Source organism: Dermacentor andersoni, unplaced genomic scaffold (genome assembly GCF_023375885.2).
Source record: "Dermacentor andersoni unplaced genomic scaffold, qqDerAnde1_hic_scaffold ctg00000469.1, whole genome shotgun sequence".
Lineage (NCBI taxonomy): Eukaryota > Metazoa > Arthropoda > Arachnida > Ixodida > Ixodidae > Dermacentor > Dermacentor andersoni.
In genome coordinates, this window is record NW_027315153.1 from 22,501 (window position 1) to 35,000 (window position 12,500).

Consider the following 12,500-nt stretch of genomic DNA (forward strand, 5'->3'; position numbering starts at 1 on the left):
CTGATGCCATTTACAAAAATCCAAAACAGCAGAGGCCCGCACCTGCTCAATCAACGCCAACTCAATTTAAGGAAGGGCTGTTCAAAAGCTGATCGAAACCATCCAGTTTGGGAAAACCTATTTTATGCAGTAGTTTTTATTATTATTATTTTTTTTTTTTTTATTGTGAGAGACGTGAAATCGACACCACGAAATGAACGTCCCTTTGTTACCCTTTTGTTACCGCGGCTTCGAAACCGTGCGTAATACCAATTTAATTGTGTCCTGGTTGGCCGTTTGTCAGCACTTTGTGTTCTTCTAGAAAATCAACTACTAGTTTATAAATTACGTGCGCGAAATTTTCCTCCGTGTGCACCACCAAAATACTTAAAGAAGAGAGAATGCGTCCGGGGCCTTGGGATTTCGAAAATGACGTGCTCTGAAATTTTCACATCCGCCATTGGAAAGATAATTATTATCCGTCGTAAAAAAAAAAAAAAAGAAAAAAAAAAAAGAAAGAAATCACATTTGAAATTATCATTGAAAGTGGCCACGTTTTTCGGGGCATGTCTTGATGAAATAATCTCAGTTCAGTTCAGCATGATTGGATTTCATCTTTTCCAGTATTCTCAGTACTCTCGTTGTAGTACCAATTGCCGGCAGATTTTTTTTTTTAGTTGTTTAGAGTTATACATTCCTGAACGATGTTTTTCTTTTCCTCAAAGCTAGCCATAGAACCAGCGCTTTCTATAAAATCATGACAATAAGAATCCAGCATATCGGTTCATCTTCGGCGCGATTAAAGTTCGGGAACTGGCGATTTTTTATTGCCGTGATCAAGAAGGTTAACACCAGATAAGGCGTGATATTTCAGCATACCAGTCGCGATATCTAATCGAATCTAAGATTGAAATGGCGTTCTGAATTCTTTCGGTTCCAGATAGAAAGAAACAGAAAAAAAAAAAAAAAAGAAAGGATGTGATTGATTGCCATTCAAATCTGAAGACCGCGTGGAGAAAGTGTTCCGGTTTACATTCGGCAAATCAAAATGAACGGCTAAAATTAATCTATCGTCTGGTTTCATGCGCGAGATCACGTAAAAGGCAGCCATTCTTCTTAACATGGTTTCTCTCTTTTGCTCTCTCATTCGCGCACAGGAAATTTCTTCGTACGGGAATTTTATGAAGCGAAGGCGGCTGCAGACCATTTTCTTTGTTTAGTTCATGTTCGTAGGCGCAAATTACAAACCTAACACTTGGAGCAACATTTCCACTACTCTAGAGGGGCATGAACTGTAGACAGTGCACGCTTTCTCATTTATCCAATCGCTCGCAAACACATTGCATTGCTAGTCTACAGTGGCAATACAAAGTGACGTTTCACCATGCACGTCGAAGTTCATTACCAGTACCGCGCCAGCATCGACCGGCCGGCGAAGCGACGAGCTCAGCAGCGCATGCGCAAGGCCCGACACCACCCCAACCGAGCTTCCCTGCTTATCGGAGAGAACAAGTGCGCGTGAACACGGGCGCGTCTGAGTATCTGGATTTAAAAAAAAAAAAAGAAAACAAAGAAAGCGTTTCCGAGATATTGACAAAGACAAGTGGTCGCGGTCGCTCTGAATCTTATCGTATTATAGAAAACGTGGGAAGGCGGCGCTTCCTCGAGGGTCAGAAAGTACAATCGTCGAACTAGGTGGCAAGTGGAGTACATCCTTTTTCTTGGAACGGTTTGCAATTGACTGCTTGAATGTGCCGACCACGCGTCGCGGGTCGCGTATAGAGCCAACCGTTGGCAAGCACGCGTCTAGCGTAGCAGCAGAACCGATCGCGGTTGCGATAACCCATCGTTGGCAGCGAAAAAGAAAAACACCCACACGCAGTTTGTAGCAATAACCGTACAAATCAATGTGGTTTTAAATATAGCTTCACTGGTCACCCAAGAAGGGCACCGAAACTTTCTCATGACGCACACCGCTGTAGTCCACAAAGAACAAAGCGCACAAAATAGATATGATACAGCCGCACCGCATTATTTCGTGTTTTCAGCATTTCATTACTTTCGTGTGCATGCGCGCTAGGGCCACGCAGGCCAGGAGTAAAAGGCACGAAAAGAAAAAAAAAAAAAAAAATGATACGCAATCCTAAGCTTTGACTTGACTGCTGTGGCACTCGCATTTGTGTTCTTTACCTTAGGCGAACGCAATGCGCAAACTGAACTGGAATTTCCAATAATGGAAATTCCTGTTTGGCTCATATTTGCGTTTTTCGCCCGAGCAAGCGCTTCACTGCACTACGCTTTGCCCCTTCAACGTGGCTACACTGCCCGGCAGGCGTGTTCTGCGTAGGGCCGAACCTGCAGGCAAAAAGCATGGGCGCCGCCATCTTGTTGAGAGCGGCGCCAGGGACACAATCGCGCCTAGCTCATTGAGTTTTCCCCCAAAACTGAAAAAAATTTGACTTCATTAAACGAGAAAGATGCCACGAGTGCCCCAACAAAAAGCTTTGAGGATTACCGAAGGGTAACTGAGGGCGACGCAACGGGCTCTGGAAAGAAGGATGATGGGTGTGGCGTCACGGGGGGATCGGAATAGAGCAGATTGGGGTGTGCGAGAAGAAACGCTCGTTAATGACACCAAAGTTTAAACCAGGAAAAACAAATGGGCATGCGCAGGGCATGCAATCTGGGGGGAAGATAACCGGTGGCCATTAAGGGTTACAGACTGAATTCCAAGAGGAGGGAAGCGTAGCAGGGGGTGGCAGAAAGTTAGGAGGGCAGATTAGATTAGGGACTACATGGCGACAATCGGCACCTGACCGGGGTACTTGGAGGATCATGGCAGATGCCTTTGCCCTGCAGTGGGCGTAGCCAGGATGATGATGATGATGATGTTCATGATGAAAAGGTAGCAACAGGTCTTCGTAACATACAGGTTAGAAAGATGAGGCACCTTTTAACCCTTGAATATATTTCGCCACATTTGGGCATACGACAAGTTTGTTTTCGAGGCGCTCGGTCCCACTGCTGCGAAAATGTGTACACAAAGGCTGCACAGTAGTTGCCAGAAATCGGGCACTCTATTTTTCTTTCATAGGGAATCTTTCTTCCACTTGGGCAGCGGATTTCGGCGGCAGGGCGAGCTTGCGTGGCCGCGGTGGTTTACGGATCCAAGCGATAGTGAACTCCAAAATCCAGTGTTGGCTTTGAGTGGGATTCATATTGATTGCGAACCCCACGGCTAATCCTACCCCCCATCCCCCCAAGTGGCTCTTTACAGGAGACAATCATTCAGAGACATCGGACAAATAGGAATTCTGGTTCTTTCTTTTGCTTTCATTAATTTTTCTCGAAGCCCATAACTAGAAATTTGCTGGAGCGGCTGTCCCATTTGCGACGCAACAAGTGCGACGCTACACACAGATGGAGTGGCAGTTTAATTACTCTCGTGGTCCGCGAACCGGCATCGTTGCGTGTAGTATAGGAATGGTGCGTGTCAAGTCACTGCTCGCGTTGAGCTTGTGCTCTTCATTTTGATTGAATGAAGTCTCACCTAAGTGAGCGGGGCCGATCCCGGAGGTAGTGCAATACCGGGCCGACCTGCGGCGGAGGTGAAGCAGGCTTCAAGCACTCCGCCAACTTCCAAAAATAGGTTTAATATCGTGGGTCCATATAGAACCCGTATCAGATATTAAGCTGATAAGAACAGATACTACACTTTGATCTTAGCCAAAAGGCCGAGAAGCGATGTCCTTCACTTCACTTCATTGTACTACTGCCTTGTGGGCGCCCTGCCGACATGGGTAACCTCAGCAACAGCGTGGGCAATATTATAAAATTCAGCCTGTGTACAGACTCAACGCTCCCTATCTCACGGATGAACTCGCAACGCCTCAGTCTTTCGCTGTTAACGAAACGCTGTCGCGTAGAAACGAGACCCGAGTGCAAGCTTGCTTGTAACGCGAAACCAACCAAGGCAACCTCGTAGAAAACGGAACAGGCGAGCGGAAAAAAACGCGCCAGGGGAATGCTTACTTCCGTCTGAATGCGACCGCTCAAGGTGACCTTCCTTGAGGGCTTCGTTTCAAGCCCGTGTGCAATTGTAATATACTACGCGCATTTCCTTCATTTCTTTTTATTTACCGCAAGGCCCACTGAAAATTTTGATACGGCACAGGCCGGGACGGATCGCAACGTGTCGAATCGACCGGTAGAATTAGGTAGCATGCCCCATGTACGAAGACGAGCAACATAGAAGTGAATGACAAAATAAATATAGAAAACGCTGCACACTCCTTCCCACCGGAAACATAGAGGGGAGAAAGATCGCCATCTGAAACACAGGCATTGTAAAAAAAAAAAAAAAAGTGCTACCTCATCATCTTTACCATTACCGTGTGTGTGTATGTATATATGCATGTGTGTGTGTGTGTGTGTGTGTGTGTGTTTGTGTATTTATATATATATATATATATATATACGCACACATGCTAGCATAGCTTAAACGCAGCTGGAAAGCTCAGCCTTGCACAAGAACCACCCCCTGTCGCAAACCCCTTTGAAACATTCAAATGGGAAACACGAGTACAGCGAGGTCGTTCGAACCTGGCGCCAAAACGCATTAGCGCCATCTGTGTACGGAACTAGGAAAACCTGCGGACTTTGCAATACAGAAAGAAAGGTAGATGGCGCGAGCTAACGCTCCATTGCATACTAAGAACGAGAGTTAGTGAATAATGGCAGAAACGTCTTGGGAAGAGAAAAAAAAAAAAAAAAAACGCGCAACAGTTGTTGGCTTGTGCAAGCACTCTATGTTACAGCGATTAAAGAGCATAGCATCTTCTACAACAGCAGCTACAAAAAGAAGAAGAACGTGAGAGAGGGAGAGACACAGGCGTGTTTCTTTGGAATGCAGAGCATGCAGCACATACTATAAAGTGCCAAAGAGACGGGGAAAGCAGATGGCGCGAAGGTGTATGTCCTCAAAGCTTGAAAGCAATTTCTAAATTACAACATGTACCGAAGTCCACCTACTCTCATCAGGTTGCTCCCGCCTCCAGTTGCGTTTAAAGTGAAATTACAGTCGCCTCAAAGGCAGACAGAGAGAGAGTGAAAATAGGTACACTTGCTTCGCGCAGCTGCAGCCGTTCAAATTTTACAGCAAGAGCACTCCCGAAAGCACAAAGTCCGCTGCCGCCTGGGCGCAATGCGCTCGCTTCAGTAAATTGCCGTGCTGGCCTCGGCAACCAAGAGGTGTAGTGCGGCAGACTGCTGCATTGTAGCACACCGGAAACCGTGCAGACGTAAGCGATCGCCTCGACATCGCTGCGAGCGCTCGAAGAGACAAAGTCCGAAACCACGTGTGCCGGGGCGGTGCGAGCGCGACGCCTTTGACGCAACTTTTGCGTACAAGCCGCCGCACCGCCACGACGGAATCGCTGGCATCCCGCACGCAGCTGCATTGTGTCACGCCGGCAATCGTTGAAACACCACGCAGTCGTCGGCGTCGGCCCCGACATGGTTGCGAGCGCTGGAAGAGACAAAGTCCGAAACCGCGTGTGCCGGGGCGGCGCGAGCGCGACGCCTTTGACGCAACTTTTGCGTACAAGCCGCCGCACGGCCACGACGGAGCCGGTGTCACCCTGCAGAGGGCTGCACTATAGCACGCCGGGAACCGGCAAAGAACCGCGCAGACGTCGTCGTTGGCCGCGGCGTTGCCGCGAGCACGCGAAGAGACAAAGTCCGAAACGACGTCAGCCGGGGCGTCGAGCACGCCGCCCGCACTGTTCGCACGCGTGCTCGGAAATGGCGAAGGGGCCGCGCTAGCGTGCCTTGAATCGGTGAGCGGCGGTACCGCGGCGATCGCCAGAGCTCGAATCCGCCCTGCAAAAGCCAAATATTGGCGCTCGGCTCGGCGCAGTACGCCGCCGCGTCGCACGAGTACGGCCCCATGGAGGTCTGGGCACTTATCGCTGCTACTGTAAGGGGCCGTACGGCCCCGGCCGACATTGTACCGTAGTGCGATTTTCGGCTTGCGCGTGCTCGTGGCGTAGTCCGCGCACCGTTCCGACGTCGACAATCGTGCCCACGACTACGCGAGCGACACACGCGAGACAGATACCGCGTGTGCCGGGGCGGCGCGAGCGCGACGCCTTTGACGCAACTTTTGCGTACAAGCCGCCGCACGGACACGACGGAATCGCTGGCATCCCGCACGCAGCTGCATTGTGTCACGCCGGCAATCGTTGAAACACCACGCAGGTCGTCGGCGTCGGCCCCGACATGGTTGCGAGCGCTGGAAGAGACAAAGTCCGAACCGCGTGTGCCGGGGCGGCGCGAGCGCGACGCCTTTGACGCAACTTTTGCGTACAAGCCGCCGCACGGCCACGACGGAGCCGGTGTCACCCTGCAGAGGGCTGCACTATAGCACGCCGGGAACCGGCAAAGAACCGCGCAGACGTCGTCGTTGGCCGCGGCGTTGCCGCGAGCACGCGAAGAGACAAAGTCCGAAACGACGTCAGCCGGGGCGTCGAGCACGCCGCCCGCACTGTTCGCACGCGTGCTCGGAAATGGCGAAGGGGGCCGCGCTAGCGTGCCTTGAATCGGTGAGCGGCGGTACCGCGGCGATCGCCAGAGCTCGAATCCGCCCTGCAAAAGCCAAATATTGGCGCTCGGCTCGGCGCAGTACGCGGCCGCGTCGCACGAGTACGGCCCCATGGAGGTCTGGGCACTTATCGCTGCTACTGTAAGGGGCCGTACGGCCCCGGCCGACATTGTACCGTAGTGCGATTTTCGGCTTGCGCGTGCTCGTGGCGTAGTCCGCGCACCGTTCCGACGTCGACAATCGTGCCCACGACTACGCGAGCGCTGGAAGAGACAAAGTCCGAAACCGCGTGTGCCGGGGCGGCGCGAGCGCGACGCCTTTGACGCAACTTTTGCGTACAAGCCGCCGCACGGCCACGACGGAGCCGGTGTCACCCTGCAGAGGGCTGCACTATAGCACGCCGGGAACCGGCAAAGAACCGCGCAGAGACGTCGTCGTTGGCCGCGGCGTTGCCGCGAGCACGCGAAGAGACAAAGTCCGAAACGACGTCAGCCGGGGCGTCGAGCACGCCGCCCGCACTGTTCGCACGCGTGCTCGGAAATGGCGAAGGGGCCGCGCTAGCGTGCCTTGAATCGGTGAGCGGCGGTACCGCGGCAATCGCCAGAGCTCGAATCCGCCCTGCAAAAGCCAAATATTGGCGCTCGGCTCGGCGCAGTACGCCGCCGCGTCGCACGAGTACGGCCCCATGGAGGTCTGGGCACTTATCGCTGCTACTGTAAGGGGGCCGTAGGGCCCCGGCCGACATTGTACCGTAGTGCGATTTTCGTCTTGCGCGTGCTCGTGGCGGTGTCCGCGCACCGTTCCGAAGTCGACAATCGTGCCCACGACTACGCGAGCGCTGGAAGAGACAAAGTCCGAAACCGCGTGTGCCGGGGGCGGCGGCGAGCGCGACGCCTTTGACGCAACTTTTGCGTACAAGCCGCCGCACGGCCACGACGGAGCGGTGTCACCCTGCAGAGGGCTGCACTATAGCACGCCGGGAACCGGCAAAGAACCGCGCAGACGTCGTCGTTGGCCGCGGCGTTGCCGCGAGCACGCGAAGAGACAAAGTCCGAAACGACGTCAGCCGGGCGTCGAGCACGCCGCCCGCACTGTTCGCACTCGTGCTCGGAAATGGCGAAGGGGCCGTGCTAGCGTGCCTCGAATCGATCGGCCGGGGGCCCCGTAGGGCGACAGAAAGGCAATTGTGCAGGAAACCGTACTGGCCATTAGCGAGAAATTGCCGTTCGCGCATTCGGTAGACGCGCTGCGCTTTCACGACTTCGGCATTGTGCTGCCGACGTAAGCTTTCAATCTTGCTCGCGGCGTTACGAGGCGGCACGATTTTCGCCAAACGCTCGTCGAAAGTGGCACGAGTACGGCCCCATGGAGGTCTGGGTACTTATCGCTGCTATTATATGGGGGTCCCAGAGAGCAGTCGCCCCCAAAGCGACCTGGGTGTTTGATATGCGGCGGGCTTCGTGCCCGTCAAGCGTGTCCCCGGTATCGCTCCCGTGGATCCCACAGCTGACGTCTGCAGCCTCATCCGCTTGATGCGTTAGGGGCTGGTTGTCGGACGACGCTTTTTCCACGATATCGAAGTGTGTTCCGCATCGTCCTCGGACGAATCAAATACGAAAGCGCCGAAGGCGCGGGCGTGACCCGTCGCCTAGCGGCTTTGCCGTCTCGGCTACGTTGCAAGTGTCGGTCGGTCCACCAGTGCTGCGGGCTCGAGAGAAACCGCAAGCCGCGATCGAGTCGACACAACCGGTCTATCGAGAATGTTGCGTGCTTCTTGCCGCGTGGCGATACCCGGCCCTGCGGGGAGGGCGCCGTAGCGAGCTCGAACGCCGTCGTCTCGGACTGTGCAAAGTGCTACCCTTTGCGAGAACGAAGCGTGTTGGGGCGCCTGAAGGTGGCCTCGGCATCGCAAAAACGGCGTCCGGCCTGCTTGAAAGGCTGGACGCGCAGTTGAACGATTACCTGGTTGATCCTGCCAGTAATCATATGCTTGTCTCAAAGATTAAGCCATGCATGTCTAAGTACATGCCGAAATAAGGCGAAACCGCGAATGGCTCATTAAATCAGTTATGGTTCCTTAGATCGTTTCTTCCTACTTGGATAACTGTGGCAATTCTAGAGCTAATACATGCAGTGAGCCTGAAGCCCTTTGGGCGACGGGTGCTTTTATTAGACCAAGATCGATCGGGTTTCGGCCCGTATTGTGTGGTGACTCTGGATAACTTTGTGCTGATCGCATGGCCACGAGCCGGCGACGTTTCTTTCAAGTGTCTGCCTTATCAACTTTCGATGGTAGGTTACTTGCTTACCATGGTTGTTACGGGTAACGGAGAATCAGGGTTCGATTCCGGAGAGGGAGCCTGAGAAACGGCTACCACATCCAAGGAAGGCAGCAGGCGCGCAAATTACCCACTCCCGGCACGGGGAGGTAGTGACGAAAAATAACAATACGGGACTCTTTTGAGGCCCCGTAATTGAAATGAGTACACTCTAAATCCTTTAACGAGGATCAATTGGAGGGCAAGTCTGGTGCCAGCAGCCGCGGTAATTCCAGCTCCAATAGCGTATACTAAAGCTGCTGCGGTTAAAAAGCTCGTAGTTGGATCTCAGTTCCAGACGAGTAGTGCATCTACCCGATGCGACGGCTCGGACTGAACATCATGCCGGTCCTTTCTTGGTGCACTTCATTGTGTGCCTCGAGAAGGCCGGTGCTTTTACTTTGAAAAAATTAGAGTGCTCAACGCAGGCGAGTCGCCTGAATAAACTTGCATGGAATAATAGAACAAGACCTCGTTTCTGTTCTGTTGGTTTTTGGAATACGAGGTAATGATTAAGAGGGACAGACGGGGGCATTCGTATTGCGGCGCTAGAGGTGAAATTCTTGGACCGTCGCAAGACGAACTACTGCGAAAGCATTTGCCAAGAATGTTTTCTTTGATCAAGAACGAAAGTCAGAGGTTCGAAGGCGATCAGATACCGCCCTAGTTCTGACCATAAACGATGCCAACCAGCGATCCGCCTGAGTTACTCAAATGACTCGGCGGGCAGCTTCCGGGAAACCAAAGTGTTTGGGTTCCGGGGGAAGTATGGTTGCAAAGCTGAAACTTAAAGGAATTGACGGAAGGGCACCACCAGGAGTGGAGCCTGCGGCTTAATTTGACTCAACACGGGAAAACTTACCCGGCCCGGACACTGGGAGGATTGACAGATTGAGAGCTCTTTCTTGATTCGGTGGATGGTGGTGCATGGCCGTTCTTAGTTGGTGGAGCGATTTGTCTGGTTAATTCCGATAACGAACGAGACTCTAGCCTATTAAATAGGTGCGGGGTTCCCAGCACCTTACAACCTTCTTAGAGGGACAAGCGGCTCCTAGCCGCACGAAACAGAGCAATAACAGGTCTGTGATGCCCTTAGATGTCCGGGGCCGCACGCGCGCTACACTGAAGGAAGCAGCGTGTCTTTATCCCTGTCTGAAAGGACTGGGTAACCCGTGGAACTTCTTTCGTGATTGGGATAGGGGCTTGCAATTGTTCCCCTTGAACGAGGAATTCCCAGTAAGCGCGAGTCATAAGCTCGCGTTGATTACGTCCCTGCCCTTTGTACACACCGCCCGTCGCTACTACCGATTGAATGATTTAGTGAGGTCTTCGGACCGATGTCCGGCGCGGCCTTTCGGTTGCGCCGGTCTGTTGGAAAGATGACCAAACTTGATCATTTAGAGGAAGTAAAAGTCGTAACAAGGTTTCCGTAGGTGAACCTGCGGAAGGATCATTACCGGATTGTGAAGGGTGGCGAGCGCCATTGTTTCTACCCCGTGTGGGTGAAGCAGCTCGCTGCGCCCGACGCTTTCCGCCGCTGGCCCCGCTTGGACGCGGGGACGGCTATACCCGAACATGCCGGGGACTGCCTGAATTTTGAGGGGCGCCCCGTGCCAAATTTGTTGCGCCCAGTGGACGCCGGCTGCAACCTTGGACGGTTGGCTTGGCCGCGCCCGCGGGTAGAAACGGCGTAACGCACACTGGGTGGGCTTTCTGTCCGCTTTGGCGCTCTTGCGCGGAATGGGAGTAAGACGACCCGACCTGCTGCTTTGCCCAGTACGAGGGGAACGGCGAAGCGTGCGGTCGGTCAAGGAACTGACGGTCGAGAGCTAATGCCGCTGCCGCTTAGTACACACACGGAACCGTGGTGCGAGCGCTCTCCCGTCCTCCGCGGCAAACGCTGCCGAGTCTGAAAAGGCTGGCGGCTGCCGGTCGCTTCCTGCGGCGAGTATGGAGTAACGACCCGACTTTGTTGCCACCCAAGTACTAAAGGAACGGTGTGGCGCTCGGTCGGTCATGGAACTGTCGGTATGAGGGTGCGGCTGCCAAGTACGGAAGGAACCGTGGCCTAAAGTGCTCTCCCGTCCTCCGCGGCAAATGCCACCGAGTCCGAAAGGGCCGGAGGCTGCCGGTCGGCTCCTGCTCGTGACGCGCGAGGTGTCGAGATCGCGGTTTAATGCGACGACGTCTGCAGGCTATTCGCCCGCCGCCGAGGGAAAGGCGGCGTTGCTGCGAAGTACCGAAGGAAACGCGGCTTTGCTACGTCGGAAGCGTTCTGCGGTTAGCGGACTTGTGCGCTTTGGGAAGGCGCCGCACGTCGAAAGAGGAAGTACGGACAGACGAGGGACTGTAGTCCCGGTTTCGAACGCACTTGCGGCCAGGCCCTTGCTGGCTTCGTCTTCCGCCTCAAGTAGACTTGTTGTGGCGCCGGCGCAGGGAGCCGTCCCTGGCACTGGCCGAGTGGTTTTGGAGAGCTGCGCGAGTACGCGCGCCGGGCTCTTGTCTTTCGTCTCAAGTAGGCTGTTGGATCAACAGCGGTTATGCTGCGGCGATCTGCCGATGCGAAAGTGTGTGTGTGTTTGAGGCCCTTCTATGAACCTACTGCTGACTGAAGCGAAGCACGTCGATGGGGGTGAAGCCCTGCCCGTGGCCGTGTAGCCGTTAAAGACTCCACAGCGGCTTAGCCCTAATCATGGCTCTGTCGCTCTTTGCAATTTTTAGTGGAGCGATGTGAACGTGCACACGAGACACACGGGTCCGGTGGATGGTTGGCAGGTAAAACCGGCTTCGAGTGCGCGCAAACGGCATAAGGTGCCTCGAGGGCAAGCGAGGAAGGCGTGGGCGCAAAACACACGCGCGAGTAGCAGGAGTGGAGTGCCATTAGGCTTTCAGCTGCTGAGACGCGGCCGCCGAAAGAGCGAGACTGGAGGAGCGCACGCCGAAAGGCGCTCTTCGAAACCACACACAGGGAGACGCCACGTGCCTAAAACCCTGGTTGTACTGTACTGAATTGAACAAACTATTTTTCACGACTCTAAGCGGTGGATCACTCGGTTCTCGGGTCGATGAAGAACGCAGCCAGCTGCGAGACTTGGTGTGAATTGCAGGACACACTGAGCACTGATTCTTTGAACGCACATTGCGGCCTTGGGTCTTCCCTTGGCTTCGTCTGTCTGAGGGTCGGATCACATATCAAGAGAGACTTCGGCGCACAGGGAACGTGCGTCCGTCGACTCGTTTTGACCGCGTCGGCATCATGGACAGTACGTTGAGCGCTAAAGCCACGCGCCAGCGGCCTCACGAGAGGGAGACGGTGGCAAACCGTTGTGCCAATTCTTCGAAAAGACGGAAACGAGGCAATACTACTGCAGCGTGACGAGTGCGCGCCTCTAGTAAGACCGCCGCAGGATGGAGTCGGATACCTGCAGGGAAAGAGCGGTCCAAGCACGAGGCGCGAACGTCTGTTGCCATGTAGCGCGCACGTTTGCGAGAGAGTCGGAAGCGCACGCTTGCGTGCACGGAAAACGTGGGAATGAAACGCCGGCCGATTCCCGCGCCGTGCGCAAAGCCAGCGCGATCGCAATTTGCGCTGTTTGCCTTCG

The 12,500-nt window shown here is 54.1% G+C and overlaps 3 non-coding genes across 3 annotated transcripts; 2 read left to right on the forward strand and 1 right to left on the reverse strand.

Annotated features, from left to right (window-relative positions):
- Positions 1 to 3,533: 3,533 nt before the first annotated feature.
- On the reverse strand, positions 3,534 to 3,725 carry LOC140214559 (U2 spliceosomal RNA). The gene has a single exon (XR_011891496.1). It is a non-coding gene; the product is annotated as a U2 spliceosomal RNA (small nuclear RNA).
- Positions 3,726 to 8,539: 4,814 nt separating this feature from the next.
- On the forward strand, positions 8,540 to 10,354 carry LOC140214551 (small subunit ribosomal RNA). The gene has a single exon (XR_011891488.1). It is a non-coding gene; the product is annotated as a small subunit ribosomal RNA (ribosomal RNA).
- Positions 10,355 to 11,928: 1,574 nt separating this feature from the next.
- Positions 11,929 to 12,081, forward strand: LOC140214556 (5.8S ribosomal RNA). The gene has a single exon (XR_011891493.1). It is a non-coding gene; the product is annotated as a 5.8S ribosomal RNA (ribosomal RNA).
- Positions 12,082 to 12,500: the final 419 nt, after the last annotated feature.